Below are 27,828 nucleotides of genomic sequence, written 5' to 3' on the forward strand. Positions count from 1 at the left end.
GTGAATTCACTGTTATCAAGGACTACAGGCTGAATTAAAACCTAAATCTAAGGTGGTAAAGTAACTTTTTAAAGGGCTAAGATACATCTTACTTAAAACATGCTCTTACTCTGCCTCCAGAATTCCTCTTCAGGAAATTCATCTCACCCCTACTAAATCTCTTGTACTAACACATTCCTGACCACAGACAAACTAATCTCATTAGTGAGAAAGCAGTACTTCAATTAATCTTTATAATTTCATATTTTAACCATAAAATAAAACTATTAGAATTTCATAAAGTGCCTATCTAACCTACAATATTTGAAGTTCTTTTTTCCATAGTGAATCGTTCAGATTGATTTGTCATGTGAGGAGATTAATTATTCAGAGATAAAATCAATTCTTCAATTTTTAAAGTTCTTTACTTCTCTATTTCTAAAAAATGGAGAATGAGCCCACTTGAATATTTCAACTGCAAAGAAAAAAATCTCTGTATTCCTTCAATATGGGATCTCAACCACACCCCCGTTCCCAATTTCAGCCTCAGAATGCTTTGAAAGATAAATACTGTTGCTATTACTTCTATCTTTTAAAGTTTGATTAAACATGAAAACCTTCACTTAGTTGCCCCCATAACTTCCCTGAAGCATCTGACAGCAAAGACCTTTTCCAACCAAATCTTAGTCTTTTTGTCTAATCAATCTCTTGCTCTGTTGATACTGTCTTTTATTCTTTTCCTTGTGAATTCTTAACATGATTTCTCTGGAGCTATACATTGGTGGAATCATTCTAACTCTGTGGTCATTCTTTCTCTAATTTCTTTTACAGTCACAGCAACTAATTCCATGCCCTTTACAGAACAATTATAAACAAAGCAAAAACAAGAGAATACGCCGGGCGTGGTGGCTCACGCCTGTAATCCCAGCACTTTGGGAGGCCGAGGCAGGTGGATCACAAGGTCTGATCGAGACCATCCTGGCTAACACAGTGAAACCCTGTCTCTGCTAAAAATATAAAAAATTAGCCAGCCATGGTGGCAGGAGCCTGTAGTCCCAGGTACTCGGGAGGCTGAGGCAGGAGAATGGCGTGAACCCGGGAGGTGGATCTTGCAGTGAGAGGAGTCGTGCCACTGCCCTCCAGCCTGGGCGACAGAGTGAGACTCCGTCTCAAAAAAAACAAAACAAAACAAAAACAAAAAACAACAACAAAAAAGAGAATAAGCAGAGAAGGGATGTTCGTAAATATCTGAAACCAAGTTATGTAAATAGCAAAGTCATTCAGACTGGTCTCTGGAGTTAGACTAGTCAAATAACAGTTCTGGTACTCCTACAAGCCTTGTGACATTCAATCATGCAATCACCATATACTGAGACCTACAATGAATCAGGTATAGGGTACTGGATGTGCAATCGTGAACAAAACAGTTGGGTTATCTATGATAGATTATTTTGTCTGCCATATATTTCATTTTTCTCTGTGGTGCCATCCCTCTAGGAGGATTATATATACCCATACTGTTGTATTTAGGACAGGTCATGTGGCTTGCTTTAGCCAATGAAAAGTGGGCAGAAGTTCAAAATCCATTGTGTGGTTCCACATCCCTTCTTCTGCTATGGCAACTGGCAATGTTCTAGGTAGCAGCTGTTTTGTTAGACGGATCCCAGAGTAAAATCTAAGTGTGGCAGAAGAGCACCACACTCATGACGGGCATGTAGTATGTGTGAGAAACAAACTATGTTGGGGTTTTTAAGAAGCCACTGAAATTTGAGGGTGTTTTATTATTGCAGCATATGCTAGCTTATCCTTGACTAATACTATCCATGGCTTTGCTGAGCTTATGGTCCAATGGAAGAGACAGGTATTAAGCAAATAACAACACAATAAATATAATATCTCTAAGCTTCCATTTATTTACCTGTATAATAACATCTGCCTCATAAGTTTGTTGTGGGGATTTTAAGAGGCACAAAATTTTAAATGTTGAAGATTTGTGTTATTTTATATATATATGTATATATATGTATGTGTGTATATATATGTGTGTGTGTATACATATGTATGTATGTATTAAACATTCATTGTATAATAAGCCCTTAGCTAATTGAGAAAGGCTTGGTTCTGGCCTTTGAGAATCTCCCAATATTTATACAGAAGACACGCACAAGAAAACGAAGAATTGCAGTTCTGTACATGTGGTGCGGGGAACACAAGAAAGGAACAGATTACTCTGCCAGGAAAAAGGGAGTTCATTAAAGGAAAAGAAAAAATTTCCTCCAGAGAAAGAGACAATAGGAAGAAGGAGAATTGAAGAGAAAAGAACACGAGAAATAGAGCAAAAGCAGGCCGGGCGCGGTGGCTCAAGCCTGTAATCCCAGCACTTTGGGAGGCCGAGACGGGCGGATCACGAGGTCAGGAGATCAAGACCATCCTGGCTAACACGGTGAAACCCCGTCTCTACTAAAAATACAAAAAATTAGCCGGGCGTGGTGGCGGGCGCCTGTAGTCCCAGCTACTCGGAGGCTGAGGTGGGAGAATGGCGTGAACCCGGGAGGCGGAGCTTGCAGTGAGCCGAGATCGCGCCACTGCACTCCAGCCTGGGAGATACAGCGAGACTCCGTCTCAAAAAAAAAAAAAAAAGAAATAGAGCAAAAGCATGAAAAGATCACAGCTCTCTAGGAAAATTACAAGTAACTTAATAAGGTGAAGAATAGAATGCAAACAGGAAAAGAACAATACACAAGAAAAGACATTTACACTGAGTCCTGAGCAGGGAAAGCTTAGAGTGCCAGGCCCATAGTTTGGTTTTGTGACACAGAAGGAGGCTGAAGAATTTTAAGCATGTAAATAACTACAGCCAGATTTGCAGGCTGGAAATATCCCTTGGAAGGCATTGTTGAGGGTGGAAGAGGTTAGAGCAGGGAATAGTCAGAAGGCTGCTGAAGCATTCTAAATTAGACATGATGAGGGCAAAATCAAAAGCAGTGACAGTTGAGCAATGAATTTAGCTTTTTTTTTTTTTTTTTGATAACTAGAGCAGAAGAGGCCCTATATTTGTATCTGATAAAAGAAATTTTACAAGTTTATCTGAAGAAACATTTTCCTGAGGTGTTAATCTTTTAAAAATAAAAGTAATGTGTGTATCCTTGTAAAATACATAAATCAAGTAACACAATGAATATCATCTTCAATTATAATTTTACGGAAGACATTTTTGAAATATATATTTTTGTGAGATTATAAATTATACATAATTGTTTTTGAAAATACAAAGAAGTCTAAAGATGCAAACAAAATGGATAAATAATTCTACAACTAAAAGATCATTAATTAATCTCCAATTTTTAGTGCATATCCTTCTAGGTCTTTTCACTCATTCATGATGTACAAAATACAAACACAATCCTATAAAAACTAAACAACAAATATAGATACAGAGTCCAGTTAACACATCAGTAACAGTTGCAATAATAAAGGGAGGGACTAGAGTTTGACCTGCTACAGTAAAAATAAATAAATAAAAACCACTTCATATGTACACAGCAGTGAGTTAGGACCCTGTCAGCAAGCCATGTACACACTAATGTATACATGTAAATTCATAATTATAGAAGAGTCTTGCTTTGACACTTAAGGCTCAATCCTTTCATTTTTAAATTTCAGTCTTCAACCTTAAATTTAAAGCTCTTCCATTATCCTGCTACTAATGAAAGCTACACTTGGGTTCACTGTCAACAAGGTTCTGAATGCAAGAAGCAGCACCCTTACATACTGCCTCATTTCTCTTAAAGGCTAATTCCACCAAAGGCAAGGAAGAGAAAACGAATAACTGGGAGAGACTGTCACCTCTTCTGATTATTTTCCTGGCTCTTGTTTCTCTGCTTAACAATTTCACACTGGCTTTAGATGCCTCCTGTGTGGCACTCAGACATCATGATGACACCCCTTTCATTGGGCCCACTCCTCACAAACATTCTGCACCCCCAAAAATAACCATTTCTGTGCAGTACATAGTAAACTTTGTTCACAGTTTTGAACCTCAGCTACAAGTCCAGAACACAAGAATCATCTCGCTTAATAATACTTTTATACAAACATGTTTATGAATGTATTTGTGTTGGGTTTGTTACAAAATTATTTTTCAAAATTGTAATTTTATAAAAATGCTTTTTACAAAACTTATTACATAGAATGAAGCTGCTTAGAAAATTCAAATCAAATCACACATATAGTACTGCATCTTGCTTTTATCTAATTTATACTGTATCATATTAATTTTCCCAAATCAACAAATACTCTTCAAAAAATGATTTTCATGGCTTTAATAATAAGTAGCATAATGTCCCCATATTAGATAATAAGGCTGTTTTCCTTTCTTTGTCCATTATAAATAGTGCTGTGACTAACATCTTTGTTTATAAATCTTTGTGATGAAATCTGTGATTGCTTCCGTAGATTTTATCATAAAATCAAAATTGAGTATGAACCATTTTATGGTTATTGATACAAATTGCCAATTTGCCTTTGGGAAAATTGTACCAATTTATATTTCTACTCACAGTTTAAAGGTTCTTTCACTAAAAGTTCTTCAAAACTGGCTTTTTTCCTTCTGAAGCCTTTTATGAATTATCAATTTGGTAGCAGCAACCTTGTTTTAAGTTGCATTTATTTGGTTACTACGGAGAATTAATATATCTTCAAGTGTTTATTAGCTGTCGGGGTTGAGATAATTAATTGTACTCTCCACCCCACCCCAAAACCAAATTTCTCTCTTTCTCTCTCTCTCTCTCTCTCTCTCACACACACACATATTGCATTAATAATCACTAAAACAAGAAACGCGAATCACACCGATTTTAAAAAATAGCTTTCTTAGTGTTTAGGCTGATCAGAAAAGAATACTTGACTTTTGATAACACTTGGGTCTTCCAAGATTCTTCTAAAACTGAAACACAAGCAGCTGAGGTGCATCTATAGGAAAAGAGAAAATTGAGAAAGAGCTGAGCCAAGTAGTTGTTATTTTTTTCTCACCAATTATTAAGATCAGTTAGCTTAGGACAGAGTGAGAAATGAGAAAACGGGACAAGGTACTGTAGCTGAAGTCCTTTTATGTAAAAACTTGAGGCAGGTGAATATGGTTCCTTCCTTACAGAGCAATATGTATGAATCATTTTACTGATTGCTTTTATATACTTGGTCCAATATTCTTTGAGGAGATTAGGATTGTTATTATTGACTTACAAGTGCATTTTATTTAATAAGAATGTATCTTTGTCATATATGATCAAATGTTTAGTTCAGTTTAAATTCTTTTAGCTTCAGGACAAATTTTATTGAGCAGAAACTCCTAACTGTACAATTGGTTTCTCAATGAACCCTTTTTAAAAATAAACTTTTATTTTCAAATCATTTTAAATTTACAGAAAAGTTGTAAAGATAGTACAGAGTTTTCACAGACACTTCACCCATTTTTCCACTAATGTCCTTTTACCATTACAGCATCCAATCCAGGATACAATATTGCATTTATTCTCAATTTAATTTTTAATTTTGGTTGTATTTTTTTCTCACTTACGGAGCCAACAGTATCAATTTCTTTTCCAAAATTGAACTGTCATTTGATAAATAATTGTGTTCTCTCATGACTTGAAACACCAACTTAATCATATATATGGCTTCCAAATTTATATATCTTAAATTTCTTCAAAAGCAGAGATGTAATATTTAAGTTGACTCTTAAAGCACAAGTTATGCTTGCTTAAAAATGTGTGTTGAATGAAGAATGAATGAATACACTTATGCTGGGAAATGCAATAATTTTTGCATAGCCAAGCACTTTCTAATTACCTAGAACAACCAAGCTTTTCCATAACTAGGTATTTGCTCAAGACAAATAAAAACATATATCCATGCAAAAACTTATACAAAAAATATTTGTGGCTGGTATTTTTGTAATAGTTCACACCTAGGAACAACCTAAATGACAATCAACAGGTAAATGTACAAAGATATTTTGCTATATCTCATACAGCAATAAAAAGAAAAAGCATCCTTTGAGTGACAGAAACAAAAAAAAAGTAGATACTGTATGATTCTATCTATATAAAATTATAACAACTAAAACTAATTCACAGTGAAAGAAAGCAGATCAGTAATTGCCAAGGGATGAGTTGGAGAGAGGAACAGACAGCAAAGAGGCACCAGGAAACTTTCGAGAATAATGGAAAAATGTTGATTGTGGTGGTTTCATAATTGAACACATTTGTCAATAGTCACCAAACTGTAGCATTTTAAATGAGTTTAACTTATTGTATTTAAGCAGTATCTCAATAAAGTTTCTTTTAAAAAACCATTATAGAAGGTGCACAAAATAATCCCTTGATTATAAGAAAATGCATATTACATTCATCTTTTATCAATGTATTTCATCTTCATAAATTTCTGTTTTCACGTATTCTCTACAGCATCTAAACACATATACATATAAGAAGGTGGTGTGACTTAAATAAATTTTATTATAGGGATGAGGGAGCAAAAGGATTTGAAGACTACCAGTCCAGCCAGCTAGAGGAAGAGTGCTGATACACACCCTGAGCTGTTTCCATCAACCGGCAGCTGCCTCAGGCAAGGCTTTGGCAAGCAATGTGCTGTAGTCAATTCACGACTGAATTTTCTGTCAAGTGCCCAGAGTGCCCCAGCCCTTCTGTTCACCTGGCTCTCGACTCTGGGTATTACCCAAAGCTCAAGACTTGGACTTCTTCACTGTTCTCTTGTTATTCTAATAATTGGCTTAAAGCTCACATACACTCAGGACTTCTACTATCATCATAACACTGAAGACAAACAAATCTATATTCCAGATCTCTCAACTGTTTTTGTTTTTTGATTTTTTGGGGTTTTCTTTTTTTCCCATAATGCCTATTGCCTATTGGACACATTATTTTTCAAATCTACATTCTAATTCAAATTCAGTATTTCTAACCCCACAGCTTCACAAACCAATTTCTTATCCTATTCTTGCATTGCTGCCAAAGAAAAACATACCCCGAAGTTATCCTTGATTCATTTTCCTCTTTTACTTTAAAAATCATAATTTCTGCCCATTTGCCATTAAGGTCTTAATTTACCTATCTCATCTATCTGTAGCAGTGATTCTTTGAAACTACAGAGGACCCCCTCCTCAGAAAAACTACACTGGCAAGTAACATTTTTCATACTATTTTGCATATGATTTCCAGGGCCCACAATGAAAATGTATAGATCTCTACATTGTTCAATTCTAAAATCTGTTTCCTCTGATCTGACTTTTTCTTGAGAGTTCCAGACCACCTTCCAAATACTTTTCAGATAGCTATTATTTTATATTGCAAATATATCTCAAACTTGCATGTTCAAAACTCAACATGCCATCTCCCTCAGCAAAACTGTATCTTTTTCTTACTCTTCCTTTAGTGAATGGCAACTCAATTCCCCCAATTAATTAAAATAGTAACTTGCATATTATTGTTGACTTCTTTCTCCCTCCCTATACCTCTCACATCAAAATGGTAATTATAGTGACCTCCCACAATTAGTCAAGTGGCATGCATTTGACAAAGTATTAACAACCAACCCACCATACATGCTTAAATATTTTCTGTATGAATTTAAATAAGAGACTCATTCCTTTTCAGGTGAGTAGCTAATAGACCAAACTCTCAGTATCTCATTCCTGAACTTCCTCAGTAGCCTCCTAACTCTCTGCCTGTTCCCAATCTCGTTCCAGTTCTTATATCTCTCAATATGTCTTAGAATAGATTTAGGCATTCCCTCTCCAGCCCCTACAGAAACTTTAGTGTCCTTATCTTCATTCTTAAGGTTTTGTATTCCTAGGGCAACTTTTCCAGGGCTGTCTAGGACCCTTAGAAAGCAGTTGACAGGCAAATAGAAATAAAGAAGCTAGAGAATAATTGTTTAAGGTGTTATACTCTCTCCCAACCCCTGCCCAGTGCTATCTATTTGTGTTTTCATGGAGACTTTAGAATAGAGCTTCTCAACCAGTGCATTTCTATACATAATATCGTATAGGAGGCTGAGACAGTCATCCCCTCAGTCCCTAGGATAGCCTTGTAATTCCTAGAACCACAAACAGCATTATCTATGTAGTTCAGTGTTTACTACAAATATTAACATTCCAAAGTGTGCCAATGGATGAAAAAAAAATTTGAGAGGTATTTAGAACACAGAAAGTCCCTCCAGTGTCTAAAAACAATGAATTTGCACCCTGACATTTTACTGTCTTGGAAATTTAATGCCATCAACCTATAGTTAAAACCTACATGATTATGGCCAGTTACGTTTGGAAGGGATTTGTCTACGTTGGCCATGGACCAGCCAGAGCAGCAGAAGGTGAGAAATGCTGCCTTTGAGCAGCTGATGCAACCCAGGTATGGCAGAGCGTGGAGGACCATACCCTAAGAAGGAGACCAGCAGAGAAACTAAAACAAGTGAGTAACTAACCTACAAGAGGACCCAGAAACTTAGAAAAGGAAATCTCAGAACAGAAGCTGAAAGCCAAGAACAGAACCCAAAAATGAGTCAGAGGAAATGAGGCAAAAGGTCAGACCTCGGGGAAGGAAGCTAGAGATGCCAAATCAGCAGAAGGCTGAGGGCTGAGGTCAGGGATGAGTCAATTCATCTGCTCTCAAGGCCAAAAGAAGCCCTAGCCCTTGAGCCACCATGAGGGTTAAAACTTCTTCAGTGAAATGAAAGGAACTAAGCTTAACTCTTCACTGAAACCTCAGTCCTACAATATGCTAATTTTGTCCTTTAATGGTCTTGGGGTTTTTTTGGTTTGTTTGTTTGGCTTTACCTTTTCCCCCTAATTTCCTCATTTACCTTCTGTATATTTTATATTTTATGTAATTTTTATTTAATGTTAATGAAATAGCAGCTTTCAAGTTGTCTTAGGCATACAAAAGAAATTTTTTTCTAAATTTATTGAAATAAAAGTATATGTAAATTATGTCATAATATAAAGAGAAAATTCAAGCCACCTTCTTATCATTAATATTAATATTATTTGTATTACTAGTAATTATCATTTACTTAATTTTGTAACCTTGTGTCTTGTACTATGCTAGATGACTTTATATGTTAACTCACTTACTCCTCACAACATCCACAGGAGGGATTATTAGTCACAGGCAAATGAGGAAATCAAATAGGTCAAAAATTTTTCCATGATCCTATAACAAATAAATGGCAGGAATGAGATATAAACCTGTGATGTGTCTGATTCTTAATTACTGCACTCAGATCCATTTTATTTAAAATCTGCTTATTTAAATATGACCCACATAAAATGGGTCATTTGCTTAATGAACATCTGTCAAAGCACAGCTGGGTATTAAGTACTTTTCTAGGTGCCCTTGGGGCAAAAGAAAAAGGAGAATCTGACATAGCCAAGCCTTCCAGAATGCTCAAGTTTGACGACAAGACGTAGTCCATGAAATACAACAAAACTTAGTCCAAAGTCATAGGTAAGCCTTAAATTTGAGCCCTGAAGATACTATTTCTCAGCAATATGACCCTAAGCAAGTTATTCTTATTGTGTAAAACTGAGATCATAATGATATGAGCCTCAGGGGGTGTCCTAAGGATAAGATGAGATAATGTAGACCATTAGTTTTCAACTTCAGGTGATTTCCTCTCTGACAAAAGATATTTGATAATGTCTGAAGTATTTTTGGTTGTCACAACTGGGTAGGAGGAAAAGAGAGTGCTGTTTGCATCTAGTTGGCAGAGGCCAGGGATGCTGCTAAACACCCTACAATGCACAAGACAGGCTGTCTCCCAAACAAGGAATCATCTGGCCCAAAATATCAATAGCATTAGAGTTGAGAAAACCTAATGTAGACGAAGCGTTTAGCAGAATCCTAAAGGCATTTAGTAGTAGATCCTCCACATTAACTCACTGTATTTGTATGAAAAGGTGGTAGCATTTATGGCATTTATGTCTTAAGAAAATAAATAGAAAATAATTGTAAATATTTATAATAATTTAAAAATATAGCCCTTTAAGAAAAAGTCTTACAAGTCAATGTGGTAGGTAAGAGCATAGGCTTTGGAGTCAGATGGACCTAAGTTTGAATCCTGGCTCTGTGTAATGTTAAAAAAAGGATTAATCTGAACCTCTCGATTTCTTCATCTTTAAAATGAAAATAAATATATCTAAATTATATACCTGGAACATACTAAAACCCTCAATAAATATTTTTAAAGTTTTAAGCAGGCACTAGAAAAAGTATAGACTTTGGGTTGGTGAAAGAAAAAAAACAAGTCACCCCTCGCTACATAAACTTAAGCAAATTACTTGACTGAGACTTAGTGTTTTCATCCTCAAAATTAATATAATAATGCTTTCATCACAAGGTAATAGTAAGAATTAAATGAGACTGCATTTAAAGCATTTCCTAAGATGCCTGGCACATGGTGAATGCTCAATAAATATTAGTTACCCTCCTCCAGAGGAAAAAACAAAATCTTTATAAAGGTACCGACATTGAAATAAAGAGCAAAATTGCCTTTGCTAGAGCAGAAAGTGTGGACGACGGACTTTTGGAACATCCCATAATTTGCCAATACTCCACCTTGGAAAAGCCCTGTTTCTGCATTTGAAAGGGAAGCTATGCACTGCATGTCCTTTTCACCACCCACCAACTTTCAACAAGCATCCTTCTTTTGGCCTAGGAATGTCACTATGACTTATCTAGGTTGAAAGAGAGTGTAGCCCTTGGCTGCAATTACTGGAAGAATAAAAATTCAATTCTTGAACTACAGATTTAACTGCATTTTAAGAGCACAAAAAAGATCCACAGCAGAAACTATTCATAAATAAGTTAAATACAAGGCATGATTTATCAAGATATTTGTCATTCTATCTCTAAAAATGATCATTAATGCTGCTTTTATGTCCATCTCTGAAAATCACTGTTTGTCAGGTAGTAATACCAGAAACAAAATTACTTATTCAGTGACTGACTTCCTAGTCAAGACAGATGATATCTAAAAGTATAATAAATGCTATTTCAGAAAGTGCGGTTTAAATTTCAACAAAAGTAAGAAAATAACCATAAACTATCCAATTCCAAACTATTAATGCTAAAGCCTCTTTAAATATCCTATATCATGTACTTCAGATAATTTCCCAATCAAATGAAGGCAGTGTTTAGATCTCCTCATTTATGCTAATATTTCAATATGAAAAATGAGTCCATATACAAATGGAATATAAATTATAACACATATAACTTCAGTAGTCTAAATGGCTTAATGAGTGTATTTTCCATTTGAAATCATGTTTGCTGTCATTCGGCAAAGTTGACGATCTCATGGCAATTCTGTAGGTTGTTTTTGATGCACCTTCTGAATTCATTTTGCAATTTTTTTATTTCATTTATTTAGTGTGTGTGTGTGTGTGTGTGTGTGTGTGTGTGTGTGTGTGTGTGTGAGATGGAGTCTCACTGTCACCCAAGCTAGAGTGCAGTGGCACAATCTCAGTTCACTGCAACCTCTGCCTCCCAGGTTCAAGCAATTCTCCTTCCTCAGCCTCCCAAGTAGCTGGGATTACAGGCCCATGCCACCATGCCCAGCTAATTTTTGTATTTTTAGTAGAGACAGGGTTTCACCACATTGGCCAGGCTGGTCTCAAACTCCTGACCTCAAGTGATCCCCCCACCTTGGCATCCCAAAGTGCTGGGATTACAGGCATGAGCCACCGCGCCCAGCCCATTTTGCATTTTTAAATGCTAAATATCTACCCACACACCACATAACATGTTCAAAAAACAATTCCACTTTCTGTTATTCTGTTACAACCTAAACATATTCTAAAAGCCTGACCTGTGTGTCCAAAAAATGAGCTAATCCTAAGTTGTCTTTTTCTGAGAAATAGAAAATAACAACAATCATGTACTAGAAGCATTCAACTGATTCTATGTCCCTCTAAACACAAATCAGCCATAACTGAAAAGGTTCTACCCTTTACCAAGTACAGGATACACATAGAAACCTTTTGTACTACCCACATTCATTTCCAATGCTTTTCAATGCTATTACATTTCCTACAACATGACACTTGTCAGGTCCCACCACATCAGAATTCCAAAAATTTCAGAGGGCCCCCACTGCCATTAAGATAAAGATCCCCCTCCTAAAACTCACATTCGTATGCTCAAAGTTCACAATGTGATCTCAGCCCACCTTTCAAACATATCCTCCCATTCCTCACCTATATGGAATATTGTCTAGACTTACTGTTCCCTCATATGCTTTATACTGTCTGCCTTCAAATATTTATGCTCTTCCAGCTGAGGATAGTGGCTCACACCTGTAATCTCAGCACTTTGGGAAGCTGAAGTAGGAGAATTACTTGAGACCAGAAGTTCAAGACCAGCCTGGGCAACGTAGCAAGACCCTGTCTCTACAATTTTTTTTTTAAATTAGCCATGTGTGGTGGTGCATGCCTGCAGTGCTAGCTACTTGGGAGGCTGAGGCAGGAGGTTCACTTGAGCCCAGGAGTTCAAGGTTACAGTGAGCTAGAATTGTATACTTCACTCCAGCCTGAGCATCAGAGCAAGAGTCTGCTTCAAAAAATAAAATAAAATAAATTGTGTTTGTCTACCTACTTGATGGACCCAGCTCTCCTTTTAATCCCCACTGACTCAAAATCCTACTATCGTACTTACACCTCACCTATTTATTGCCCCTAGCCCATCCTGTCTCTGGGACTAAATGAGGATTATACAGTCTAGAGGTTGATGCTCTGTATTCATGCAGACACTATGGTCAAAGTAACAATAACTGTGGAACCTGAAAGACATCCAGCTACTTTGGGGAGGTAACAAAAAGGATCTCTGTGATGACTGAAGGGCTTAAACCACAGAGTTCTCCAAACCTTCCAGGACTCCAAAGCAGTAACTACTCTTTTCCTGATAGATGCCTTCTATTGACATCAATGAAGGGGCCACTCCAGCTGCCCTGCTCACTCTAACCCTACTTGGCAGCTGCTTTCTCTCTTAAAGGACACCACACCACATTGAAAAGTTCATCAGGCTCATTAGTAATTAAAGAAAACCAATTGAAAATGGCCAAGAGACCGTTTTTCTCTCCTCACATTGACCAATGACTTGACAAAACCGAGAATTAGAGGGAAATGAGGAAATGGGATTAGAGGGATAGGAGGAAACCGGCACTATGATCGACAGTTGGTGAAACCATACATTGGTATACACTTTCTGGAAGAAAAGGTTATGTCAAAAAGCCTTTAAATTGTGTATAGCCCTTAACTCAGCAATTCCAAACATTTATACTGGGATACTTATTAAAGCACTGGTAAATTCCAGTAATTAAAATGAAAGCAATTTGAATATTCATCATTAGAGAATGGATTCAATAAAGCATAGTACACTTATTCAATAGAATATGATGCAGCCCTTCATAATAATGTGAGAAATCAATTCTTTTACTCAATTTTGAGTGAATACATGTAGTTATAGAATGATACGTATAAATGTGATTGTGGATCTATGAATCTATACAGAGGGACAGATGGAGAAACGTTTCCCACTGCTTCTAGACATGATTCTCTCAGGCACCTGAAAAGGGGTGCCTGAATCACAAATGTGGTTCTCTTTATGATTTGATCATCTCCCAGGTCAGGTGAGTTTTCTAGCAGATGTACTGTTGCTAGAGGTAAAAGGACCTCAGGGTTTCTTGCCATTTCTGATTCATTTCAAGAAAATTCAAGTTTCTCTTTACCTTGCAATTAAGGTACATGGTAGAAGAGTCACTATACATAGAACAATATGTAAGATGTGAAAGAAAATTTGTTTTAAAAGATAAGAAATTTTTAGAGGATTAATCCTGATGGCTCAACATCTAAATACCACATATATTTTCCAATTAAAGCCCTGAAATCAGGATATGTCTTACAATTGACAGTATCTTACAGTTGCTGTCAGAGAGGCAGCAGTAATGAGATAGCTGTCATGACCTGCATGTTCATAAAAACTTACAAAACGAGTGTTAGTTTGGTCACGAGGAAATCTAAGAAACAATAATGGCACATCCTTTAACACCTAGAAATCATGTACCTGTAATGAAGAGATAGGATCAGTGGGGAATCAAGCATGTTTAACAACACCCCCAAAGCAGAAATCGCAAGGCAAGTTTGATCAACATAATTGCTAAGCGTCTGTTCAGGATGAGCTCTACTGCTGGTACATAAAGTGGGACTGCATGGATAAACACAGATATTAGTGACTCAGGATTCTGAAGAGATGGATTCTGAATGTGAATTTAAAACTCTGAAAGAGAATCAGTTTTTAGAATAACTCATCTAAGCTATTTTAGTATGTGTTCCTTTTGTTATGCATTCATGGGAGAAATATATCATATATTTTATATTTAAGTGTAAGTATGTTCGTTCAATAAAAATGAAATTCTGTAAGCGATTAGAAAACACTGTTTACAGTTTCATTGCTAGTATTTCTTCTTAGTTATACATAAAATAATTGTGTGACTTACAACTGAAAACAAGCATTATTTTATGTATCACTAAGAAGTAACAGAAATTCTAAAAAACAGAACCAAGAAAACCAAATGAAATAATTTAGCACTAATATAGTGCTAATGTTAGCACTTGTTTTAAAGTCATGTCAGAAGGTGTCAATAGAATGTTTTTTACACAACCAAGTTATGACTGACATCTGGCTTTTACAAGACACCATCGATTAAAGGTGCATCTTGATCTGAGATGTTAAATAATGGGGGAAAATTGACTTTAGAATTCATACAACTGATAATAGAAGAAAAACTTCCAGAACTAAAGAAGAATACAGTATCCAGAAAGAAAAGACCCACTGAGTCCCCCCACCAAAATTAGAAATGACCTGCACCCAGGTACATAATCTTGAAATCTCAAAATTTTCAAAGAGAATGAGATGATCTTAAAAGCTTCAAATGACAAAAAAACTTTGCATTTAAAGGATCAAGATTCAAAATAGCATCAAACTTCTCAATGGCTAAAATGGCAGCCAACAGACATGGAAATACACCTTCAAAATTCTTAGTAAAATGGCTTTCTAGAATTCTACATCCACAAGGTGTAAAACAGAAGAAAAACATTTCCAGGTGTAAAACATTTCAAAAGTTCTACCTTTAAATACTCTTCCTTAGGAAGATACTTGAAGATATCAATACAAAAGATTAAACCAAGAAACAGCAAGATATAGAAATCAGGAAACAAGGAATCAGATGTAGGAAAGTGGTTAAGAAAGAAATCTGCACAATGATTGTACTGCAGATACTATTAGCTATCCACGAAAATATCTGTTTTCTTTTCCTTAGACACACAGCTTAGACAAAATATCCCCGTCTCTCTTTCAATTAGGTTTGGCCATAAGACTGATTTCTAAACAATAATATATAAATGTAAAGGATGTGTGTCTCTTCCAGGACGACATCCTAATATTTGCCCACTCTTTCTCTGCCATGCTCTGTCAGAATGGAGTTGATCACGAGATCTTTGAAATCCACGTACTGAAAAGAGACATGCCCCTGGCCAGCCACGGTGGCTCACGCCTGTAATCCCAACACTTTGGGAGGACGAAGCGGGTAGATCACCTGAGTTCGAGACCAGCCTGGCCATAATGGCAAAACCCCGTTTCTACTAAAAATACAAAACTTAGCCAGGCTTGGTGGCGCATGCCTGTAATACCAGCTACTCAGGAGGCTGAGGCAGGAGAATTGCTTCAACCCTGAAGGCAGAGGTTGCAGTGAGCCAAAATCACACCACTGCACTCCAGCCTGGGAGACAGAGTGAGATTCGGTCCCCCAACACACCCCCCAGAAAAAAAAAGAAGAGACGTGCCCCATAAATATGAACACATATTATGTATCAATTAAAATTAATAAAAAAATTAAAGTCTATTAGTTAAGGAATTTTTTTAAATAAGTGCCTCTACTCTAAGGTCCCTGGGTGACTGCAAGAAGCAGAGCAGCCATGACACGACTCACCTGAAACAGCAGGTCAGAGCTCCCACTTCCTCCTCCCAGCCCACCTGGAATAGCTCAGTATCATTACATGACCAAGAAATATATTTCTGTCATGCACAGTGGAAGAAAACTATCCATTTGGAAAATGACAGCTGGACCTCTAGTGGTGTTTGGCAGCCACAATTCCTTTATTCCCCCCTTAATTTCTCCCCTATCTTCTCTTAAGAATTCCCTACTCTCTAATTATTGCTGCTACTGCTACTACCACAGTGGTTTAGGCCAAGGGGAACTACTTCCTGTCCAAAACACTTGCCTGAATTTAACCTCACTCTTAATTTTCATAAGACAGCCAAGACAATTAAACAAGACTTTGTAATGAATTGAGGTAAAGCAAAAAGAGAGAAAATAATCTTGACAATCTGATTCACAAAGTATGACATGCTCACCTTAACTGACCACCTTTGTTCCTTCTTAGCTACTGTCTCTTTAGCATACACCACTTGGAAGCCCACACATAAGCATTTATCTTCAACAAATCAAGCAAGAGCATAAAGCACAGAGAAAAGCAAAGCTTCCTTCCTTGTACTTATTTCCAGATCAGTTTTCACATGACAATTTCATGACTAAACACCCATCACCATAAATTTGATGTGAAAGAGACCCAGTATTTTTCCCACAGGTGTGACTTTTCCCTACAACCTCCATTAGACAAGTCCCCTAAGCATCTCATGCTTAAAAAGCCTAAAGAGGAAAATGATGTAGTTTAAAGACTGTTTCTTTACACGAAGCAATTGAATAATTTTCCCAGTTACACAATTAAGTTACCGACAAAACTAAGACACAAGCCTTGCTTTCTGGCTCAGAGTCAAGCATTATCACCATATCATACAATTCATTTTCCCTAGTGACCAGCACATAGAAAGCATGACATTTGCCATGGTTAGAAATAAGGAACAACTTCCTATTTTAAATAGGCGTCCAAAGGGCTGACAAAAACCTTTACTGACAATATTACAAAAGCCTTTATTGAAGATTTTTGAGTAAAGCAGAACCTCATTGTTTCCAAGATATGGCATTGGAATTTCCATTCTAGATTTAAGATTCCATTTCCAGCACTGGAATCGTACATTTTAATCAGAGTTTTCCCATCTCACAAACCATTTAAGAGACCCAAAGGACTTTTTATATCGGGGCAAAAATCTATTACTGTGTTGCATTATTCAAGAAATTGCCTGGCTTTGAAGCTCTTTCTGTATATTCTCTTCCCCACACAATGAGGTTTACCAGTGATATTTCAATGCAAGAACTTAAGAATACGTTGTTATATTGTTCTCCTTTGAAAAACTTATATTGAGAATCACACTCAAAATTCCTGCTTATGATACTCACTTTTGGAAATGATCACCCATCATCTTGTTTACATATTAATAATACTGTTTATAGAATTTATATAACACCTTCTTTTAGAGCAGAATAATACACTTCACATCCATTATTTCATTTATCTTTATAATATCCTTTTGATATGTGGAGAGAACAGTTGCTGCTCTCTATTTTAATGTGAAAAAATTAACTAGAAAAAGAAATTCATTATCCTTGATGTGGATAAACAGCTTCTAAGTAGAGTGCCTACATCAATTGGAGAATAAACCCTCAATTATGAAGGATATTTTTGTCAATATATTGAATGAGTATAGCAAAGTTTATACATTTTTATAATGCAAAAGTAAATACTCATTTATAATAAGATTAAGCCAAGTTTATTTTATTCTTTTAAAAAATATATTTGCTCTTGGAAAATATTAATATATGTCATTAAAAATTTAGGGAAAACAGAAAAGCATAACATTTTATAAATAAATAGTACATACATTTTATAAACAAATAGTACATAATAGTGTCACTATCTGATTTCTCAGAATTTCACACTTATATATGTCATTATTAACGTAGAAGAAAATTATGACTTTTTTTGCTTATAATTCATTTAATAGCAATACTATCACTCAGTTTCATACATCAGTCAGCTCTCTTGACACAATGACAACTGATTAAAAAACATTAGATAATAAGGCAAATAAAAATTTATAACCATTTTAAACTATCATATTTTAAGAAATCTCCAGATTACAAATTTATGAGACAACACTGCAAGTATTTAAAAAGCTGTAAAATATTTTCATATGCAATGACAATAGTGGTTTCCTACCCCATATCTATAACAGAATCCTGACATTTTGGGGAGATACCCATTTTTCCAGACAGCAATTAAAACAGAAATAAACTATTTCTCATACTTCCTTGTACTTAGGTATGGCCATTGACGTAGTTCTGGTGAATAAGATTTTAGAAGTCTACCAGATGCAACTTCCCAGTAAGCTAATATTTTCTTTATTAAAAAGGACTGACTTAGCTGCTGTGTGCCTTGTGCCTGGCCCCCTCTACCTGCCTGTGGTACAGATGTCATGCCTGGGAGCTTTACTAACTGTCTTTTCACCAGGAGAATAAAACACATACACTAATTACAGTGGAGTCAAAAGTAAGAAGGAGACCAATTCCTTCATAGTCTCCTTGGTTATTAAGAACTATCTTTCTGCTGACACTTTATGTTGTGTAAAAAAAATAACCAACTCCTTGCTGGTTGTAGCATTGTGTGTCAAATTATTGGTTACTCCCAAATGAATGCAATCTTAACTGATAAAATATCCTCAATGTATCCCAATCGAATCCTTCTTTTCTCTTATCACATGGCTTAAAGCAAAAATTAATTCCCTGCACTAAGTCAGACAAATCTAAATGGAGAGTCTGTAGATTCTTTGTCATATGCACAAAATTATTTTCCATCTTTATATCCACGTACTGCAAATGCCAACCTTCTTTCACCTTTATACTCCTCCTTTTAAAGTATTTCTCAGTTTGTGATAGTGTGAAGTCAGAAGGAATTTGGTGGAAACAAACTTACATTAAATGGTAAAGAGGGCAACCCACTTTGCTGTACATTTTGCCTATAATCCAAATGGGGAAAACAATTTTTTTCCAGATTCATTGGCATTCTTCAGCTATATCCCTATCTTACCGAAGATTATAGCTAAGTAGGAGGTATGACTCACAGAAAGAGTTTTCTTAATATAAATTTCACCCATTGAATAAAATTTGAACTATTCTCTAAGCAATGCAAAACAGAGACTCTTGAAGTCTCATGCTATTCTTCAAGCAATGAAAAATAAGATGAAAATTATACAAATTATCTAAAATGTTCACACCCGAACTTCTTGAAAATGAAAGAATTGGTACAAAGTACCCTAAATTTCATATCCAAGGTCAGTAATTACATAGATCTGTAGACACTAATTTTATCCTTCAAAAATGTAAAATGTGAAGTCTTAAAAATTACTTTATGTATTCAGTTGGAAATATATTTGGCTGGAAGTAACAAAAAACCTAACAAATAGTGGAAGAAACAATTAAGGGGTTTATATTATTCTCATGGAACAGTAAATCTGGAGGTAGGCAGTGCAAGGCTGATACATCTTGAAAATGCCACCAAGAATCCAAGCTACAGCTGTTTTGCCACTTCATCATCCTAAGCCTATGGATTTATTCCTCATCCTTCCAAGAAGGCCACTCATCTCAAAGGACCATCCATGCTCTATGCAGAAAGAAGGGGTAAGAGACAGGGGAAAGAGACTTCGTTTTAAGAAGTTTTGTTCGAGAAGGGAAGTGCTCCCCAGAAGCTTTCATCTAATCTTTGTCAAGGGAGGCTGGAAAATTGAATGTTTTGCTTTCCACTTTGTATAGCAGAGGAAGATGAGAGAGAAAGGGGATGAATTGATATTCAGCCAATCTACAGTATCTACCACACCTCCAGTCCAGTTAAATCTAGTGCCATCCATATTAGCATCATGACCATTGTCATTATCATTGTCAACAAAATGTTTGTTCCCCAAATTGTGCTATGTGCTATAACCATATAGTTGGATAGTCTTAACCCAACTGTGACCACTCATACTGTTGCAAATTCTGACCATGTCAAGATATAATACTAATTTCAAATTCAAATATTAACTTCCTGGAGATCTTTCTTATGGATAATACTTAATTGCACAGGCCTATCACAAAATGCCTCAAATGTTTTGTCGAACAATATCCACTAATCTGAAGTTTCACCAAATGATAATGCTGGAAAGAACTTTAGAGATTATCATAAGTTAGCCTTATTTTACACCCTGAGGCTTACACACAGGATGTCGCTGACCCAATAAATAGCAGCACTGGAACTCAGGACTTCCAGTTCCCAGTCCTCACTTACTCAGTTACTAAAGTGTAACCTTGCAAATAGAAGTCCTACACAGTGCTTTCTAGGGTAATTAACCAGAAAAAAAACTGCCTCATTCTATTATATCTTTTTGTACAACATTCCCATTTTTCTGCATTGAGTTTTTCACTCTGGTATACTTCATGACACTGCAAAACAATTCAGTCTTATTTCTCATCCAGGGAGCTGTACTAGTCACAGAGATATATATAAGAACTTCCTTTAAGTATATATAGGCAGCCTCTTTAAAAGTAATTTCAATACTGGCCTTGCCTCCTGATCTCTGAATTCAGTTATTATTCTATGGTCTTAAATATTTTTTTTATCCGTGATATAAGGAAAACATGGATGTGGTTTTGTTTTTACCCTTAGAAAAATCCCCCCAGTAAATACAGCAAATGCTGCTTTAATCTTTCTTTTTTCAGCCCTTAACATTTGATATAGGTGAAATTGATTTTAAATGACCACCAGAGCAGCCTTATCAGAAAAAGAGAGAATTCTCTCAAAAGGACACTGTTTCTCCATATGGTAAGAAGGTGAGAGCAGAAAGAAACAGATGGAGAATCTTTCTAAGGAATCTTAATATATGTTGTAAGTGTGTGTGTGTGTGTGTGTGTGTGTGTGTGTGTGTGTGTGTTATGGGGGAGGAGAGAGCAAGCCCTGTGGGCTGAGTTGCCTGTTTGTATTTCGCACAGTCAGTGTGTTTGAACACCTGCTGGTCCTGCTACATCCTTCTCACCTACTGCCACTCTAGAATCTACAGGGAAACAAATCCTGCAGCATACCAATGTACCATGCCCAGGACAACTGCCACCATCCACAGGCCTTTAAGGCTGACTCAGACTATAAAATAAGTCATTATCCTTATCACTTTCCCCAACAAAGACAATCTGCAGTTAATGCATAAGTATAACACAAAACAGTATCTGGAGGTCTTTCCTAGGAATCCGTAAATACTTAATATTGAATGCAAATTTTTGACTATATGTTCATTTTTCTGGATAATTGATCCATATGTCCCTCAGATTTTCAAAGAAGCCTACTTTTTATTTAAAAAAAAATCATGTCCTCCCAACTTCTTGAAGTATTTTTTCTTTTTAAAAAAGAGGTACTGAAAGATTATACCTCACAATAGTTTTTTAATAAGCCTTCTCAAAGGAAGGCAATTCTGATTTGTTAAAGAAAATATCAAATCAGGAAATTCTAAGAACTCAGAATAAACAAGCCCTGCCATCATTGAACTGAAGGAACTTAGATTCCCTTATGACTTTCTAACATGTCAGTTTTCTAAAATATAAAACAATAAGGTTGAAATAGGTGATCTCTAAGATCACTTTCAGTACTAAAAATGCCATAATTCTATGACTCAGCACTGTGATATACCAGGACAGCCAAAGACAGAATCCTGGTATCTGCTCCTTAATCCATTCAAAATATCAGCAAGTTGCTTATGGAAATAATGTCATTTACTTTCTCTAAGGTTAAAGTGTCTATGGGATAAAGGATTTTTTAGTATTTCCCACAAAGATGGCAATAAATAAGAAGTACTAATATTTTTCAAATGGATTAAGATAACTTGAAAAAAAAAATGTTTCATAGAGTAAATGTCACATACCAAGATTTTTGTCTTAGACTCTACTGACAGGGTATGACTTGACATTTAATTCTCCAATTACATTAATATTAACTAACTTAATTTAACTAAGCTATCTTGAACTAAGGTTTAAACTCTGTCTCCACAACAAATATGTATTACAGGGAAATACAATCAAACTAGTATTTTCAATGATAGTAATGTATTATGTGGTTGAGGATTAAAACTAGAGTGTTTTTTAAAAGCATATGTGGCTGGGCATGGTGGCTCACGCCTATAATCCCAGCACTTTGGGAAGCCAAGAAAAGGTGGATCACTTGAGGTCAGGAATTCAAGACCAGCCTGGCCAACATGGTGAAACCCAGTCTCTACTAAAAAAAAAAAAAAATACAAAAATTAGCCAGGTGTGGTGTTACTCCGTAGTGGAGAAGCCAGGTGGACTCCGTAGTGGAGAAGACAGAGGACTCCGTAGTGGAGAAGACAGTAATCCAGCTACTTGGGAGGCTGAGACCAGAGAATTGCTTGAACACGGAAGGCAGAGGTTGCAGTGAGCCAAGATTGCACCACTGCACTCCAGCCTGGGTGACAGAGCAAAACTCTAAATAAATAAATAAATAAATAAATAAATAAATAAATAAATAAATTTTTAAAACTTTAAAAAAAATTGTAAAGTAAAAAATAAGAATAATGCAAGGGGCATCTCAAGGAGGACTGAGAATGGTAGCAAGAGGGAGATGGACTGCTTAGTGACCTCGGGACTGGAGGAACAATAGAGCAGTAGGGCAGTGGGTGTCTTCCAACTCTCTATTCAACAGCAGGCCCAGAGTCTCCCGACTCCTAACCTGGTAGTAGAAAATGATCTAGGTAGGTTTATTCCTCGTCTGCATCTAACTGGGGTCCATTTGACAATACTAGGTGGCCTCAAAGCACTGGCACCAGGAATCCTGCCACAACAAGTTCCAGGCCTAAGACTGCTCCTCATTTCTGCAAGACTGAAAGTCACTTAGAGACACTTCCCTGACCTAGAGGCACCATGGGGCCTGGCCTGGGGAGGTTTCTTCTTCCCCTTCAGGTGGCACCAGCAGCGTTCAGTGGGAGGCCCAGAAGCACCAAACAAACTAGGCAGACTAACATCACCCCAAAGTCTCTAGAAATTAAATTGTCATTGAAACCACTGCCCACAAAAGTAGGCCAGGATCTGTGTGCTAACCCTAAACAGAGAGATTATCTGTTAAAATACAAGATTTAAATAGAAACTCAGAGCCTTCTAACATAATAGCTAAAATGTCCAAAATATGACCACAACTTGAATGAGAAAAGACAATCAAGTGACACCAACATTTAAGTGAATCAGATGTTGGAATTATCTGACAAAGATTACAAAGCATTTATTCTAAAAATGTTTCAGGCTCGACACGGTGGCTCAAGCCTATAATCCCAGCACTTTGGGAGGCTGAGGCAGACAGGTCATGAGGTCAGGAGATCGAGACCATCCTGGCCAAAATGGTGAAACCGCTTCTCCACTAAAAATACAAAAAATTACCTGGGCATTGTGGCACGCACCTATAGTCCCAGCTACTCAGGAGGCTGAGGCAGGAGAATCGCTTGAACTCGGGTGGCAGAGTTTGCAGTGGGCCAAGATCGTGCCACTGCATTCCAGCCTGGGTGACAGAGCAAGACTCTGTCTCAAAAACAAAACAAAACAAAAAAATGTTTCAGCAAGCAAATACAAATTCCCTAGAAACTAATGAAAAAATAGAATGTCTCGGCAAATAAGCATAAGCTGCAAAAATAACCAAATGGAAATTATTGAGCTGAGAAATACAGTAATCAAAATAAAATACTAGATGGACTCCGTAGTGGAGAAGACAGAGGACAGAATCAGTGAACTCGAAAACAGATCAGCAGAATGTTTTCTATTTTAACAAAGAGAAAATACCAGGAAAAAAAATGATGAACCCAGCCTGAGGGTCTTGTAGGACAACAACAAAAGATCCAACTTTCATAGCATTGGAGTCACAGAAGGAGATAAGAAAGAGAGTGGGGCTGAAATACTTTTGTGTTTGAAGAAATAATGCCTAAGAATCTCCCAACTTGGTGAAAGACAAACCTACATATTACAAACCTGATCAAATCCCAAACAGAACAAACCAAAAGAAATTCATCCCAAAACACATCGTAATCAAACTTCCAAAAATTAAAGATATAGAAAATAATCTTGAAACTATCCAGAGAGAAATGACGCATTGCATATAAGGGAGCATCAATTCAAGCAACAACAAATTTCTCATTGAAACCAGGGAGGCCTGTGAAATGAAGTGACATAACATTTTTCAAGTGTTGGAATAAAAAGAAACTGTCAACTATAAATTCCTTCCACATACGCATTTTCTATACCATATTTGATGGCTGAAACACCACATTTCAAAAGACCCATGGATTAAAACTGGCAAAATGAATGTATGTGGTAGGAATATCGTCACAGGTTGGTTTCCCTGGCAAGCTAATTCTGAAATGAAGTTCAAAGCCCTATTTTATTAGGAACCGCCTTGTTATCCACACCTGAGGAAGGATGGGGAAAGAAACAGAAAAGACCAAAGGGAGAAGTAGAGCTGCAATGCAAGCCCTCAGGGAGCTCCAGAGCTAGAAAGATCCCTCAGAGTTTTCCAGAGTTGTGCTGCGATGGCCCAATCTTTATACTCCCACATGGATCAGCCACTGGATGTGAGCTGCACTGGAAAGGGGTGTGACCTCGGACAAGGGAGCTTTCTACAGCTCAGGCAATCCCTGAAGAGTCTGACCACTGAAGGCCGTCTGTTGACCACACTCTCAGAAGCTGGGGCAACAAGTCCCTCCTTGAAGAACGATTTGGCACATCACAGTGTCCACTGTATTACCACATGGTGTCTACAATAGCCAGTGCCTGAAGGCACTAATTTGTTTTGTGGTCAGCAACATCCTACACCTCCAAACTATGCTGCTTGAAGGTTTTTGGAAATAGAAATGGGTGAAATTGTATGACATGATAATAAATTATCAACCCCCAAATCTTTCTAACTGAAAACCTCGCCATATACCTCTTGCTCCTTAGCCAAATTAAGTCAAGTAAGATATTAAGAGTAACCTAGAACTCTTTATTTCTTCATGATTTTAAGTATTCCATTTGTAAACCAAAATGGAATTATTATTTCTGTGTCCAGTATCTTCATCAAACAAACCTTTACTTGTACATACACAGTACCTATTACTATTAAATACCTGTCTCTAGATAGGCAAAGGACTCCAAGATCAGAAAACCATGTATAATTGATTTCTTATTCCTCAAATCAAAAACAGTACTATTTTGAAAGCAAACAAGTATATCTAACAGGTTACTCTCTAGTGAAATTTAAAAGAATTCATTTTTGCAAAATATGTCAAGCCACAGAAACTGAAAAGCAAATCAGCTGATAAAAATACAAGTAGACACACTGCAACATTGTTTAGCTCCCAACTGTAATAAGGAAAATAGAAAGATGATAGATATTTAGATAAACAGCCTCAATGCATCAATCAAGCCATCTCAACAATTCCAGTCCATTTAACAATCTTACTTATTTTTTGTAAATTAACAAAATTGGCACGCTGTTGTTTAGAAAATGAAAAAGAATAGAAACAGCCAGCAAATATATTGCAGTCAAGTCCTACAAGTATTGATTTGAAGAGTTGAATAGGCCAATGTTATACTTATTGACCTTCAGGGGATTTCTCTCTTGGGATGTCAAGAAATGAGGTATCCTGAGAGAGAAGAAGCTCAACTTCCTTTACCTGCAGTGAAATCATTGGCCTTATCTATCTTCTTGTCAATTCGTGTACAGATAAATTCCAGACCCCTACCTACACTTCAGGTTGTAGGTAAAAACACTTGGAAATCTCCAAATTTGTTTTGTTTTTATGAATATAATTGGTATAATAACAGCTTTTAGCAAAAGGAAAGGGAGGGGGGAGTATGATCTACTAATAAAAATAGCATCTGGACTTTTATTACCTTTTTTTATGCTTAATGTGCCTTTGATTCTTATAACGTAGCCAAGAATTTTCCAGCAGCTGGAAATCTTTGAAATTAAAAGATGCATGTGATTCAAAGAACAGTTATATCTCAGATCTAAGACGTAGACTGCATAGAGTTACCACATCTGTTCAGTGGCATCATATAATTATGATGTAAACCTAATATAAGTACAATGTAATTTTAGGTGACAATCTCAAAGTCTTGCTAAAAATTATCCCAGGCACGTGTGTGACACACACAGACACACACACACACACAAGTATATATAACCACTGTAATTAAGAGCGATTCCTCTGTGCGCTCCTCCTTATACACGCTTTAAAGCTGTTGGCCACAGTGGATTCCGATTTGTGTTTGAAGTACCGCACAAGGAAGGTGGCCTGTGAAAAACGGGAAGGAAGGAGGCAAAGCAGGAAGATGGAAAAAGAGAGTAGGCATCAAGGAAAGTGACGGGAGGAAGGAGGAGAGCCTCTTCCTTCCCCAAAACACTCTTGTAGCTTAGAAAGGTCCAAGCCCCCTAACCAAACACCAGACAGAGCTTCCCAAAAGTTCCTGGCAGAGCCTTGGTGATGCCGAGGCTTGAGTGCGCCCCCCTTGGTGCCCCAGCCACCAGGGCAGGCAGGACCATCCTGCAGCCTCAGCCCAGCAAACTCTTGGGTAGTTCAGGCTCCCTTCCGCGCCTGCCGCCTGCAGTCAATCACTGGGCACCGCGCGCCCATCCGTCACCTACTCCAGGGCTTCCAAGCCCTGAATCCTTCTGCCTCTCTCCATTCTCCCTTAGCCTCTCTCCTTCCTCTCCTCCCCAGTGACTTGTCAAGAGGTCCAAAGGCGGAAGCCGAGGCAGAGAAGATGAGGGCGAAAGGCTAGAGGCCGGTTGGCGGATTTTCTACAAGGGGCAACAATGACGCCGTCAATACGACCATCCAGGCCCGCCGACCCCATTCCTTCTTCGCCCCCCATCAGTCCTACAGCACCCCACACTCTCCATTGCGGCTTCGGTGTGTGATGAAGTAAGAGAATGAGGAAAAATAAACCCGCAGCCTCCTAGGCAGCCCTTACCTCAGGCTGCCCTCTCGGAAGCCGCCCTCCTCCTGCCCGAGGCGCCTCTGCTGCACAGCCGCGGCCGCAGCTCTCTGGACGCCGGGACTCCACCCGGCGCGGGTAGACCGTGCGCTGGGAGTGAGCCTTCCGCGCTCCCGGGGGAGGGGGGACGAAAGTCTGCCCGGAGGGCGCTCGCGTGCAGCCCGGCCCGCGACGAAGAGCCTGCAGCCGCTGAGGAGAGGCCAGGAGCCCCGGGAAGGGGCGCGCGGGCCGGGGGCGGCTGCGGAGCGCGCGCGCGGACGGGCCAGCGGGCTAGCCTGGGGGACCCGCGCCAGGGAGACACAGGCGCTGGCGACGCGCCCCTCAGCTCTTCCCTCCTCCTCTGGCCCTTTAAACCCCCTCTCCCTACTGTCCACCCCCGCCCCCCGGAAGAGACAGCTCGCCGATGCCACTTGGTCGGCCGCGCTGCGCTCTTCAGCCGGGTGCGGGGAAAAACAATGTGACCGTATCGCACGGATGAGATGCTGTGTAGTAGGTTGTAACTGCTGAGACCACCACCTGTCAATTCTAGGGTGCAAAGCACGCCGTCCCCAGTCGTCTGGCCCTCTCCCATTGCCCTCCCAGGTTATTTTCTTTCCCTACCTACCTCACAGACCTCCTGCAATATTCTATGGGCACGGTACCAGGGGAGTTTTGCAAAATAACCCTCTCTCCCAGCTGGGAGCTCACAGCATCTCCCTTACCACCAGAGCTGAAGGATTACACACAGCCCTGCGTGCCTATCCAAAGCCAGAAACCGAAAATCCCGGT

General features: G+C 37.9%; 1 protein-coding gene across 2 annotated transcripts in view; it reads right to left on the minus strand.

Moving 5' to 3' along the window:
- LOC105498452 (phosphodiesterase 4B) overlaps positions 1-27,402 on the minus strand; it is a 585,501-nt gene extending 558,099 nt beyond the window's left edge. The window contains exon 1 of one of the 2 annotated variants that reach the window (XM_011770587.2): positions 27,037-27,402. The gene's annotated coding sequence lies outside the window, so the exon portion shown is untranslated. The remainder of the gene's footprint in view (positions 1-27,036) is intronic. The other variant, XM_011770584.2, reaches the window with a different exon arrangement.
- Positions 27,403-27,828: the final 426 nt, after the last annotated feature.

This window comes from Macaca nemestrina, chromosome 1, assembly GCF_043159975.1.
Source record: "Macaca nemestrina isolate mMacNem1 chromosome 1, mMacNem.hap1, whole genome shotgun sequence".
Taxonomy (NCBI): Eukaryota; Metazoa; Chordata; class Mammalia; order Primates; family Cercopithecidae; genus Macaca; species Macaca nemestrina.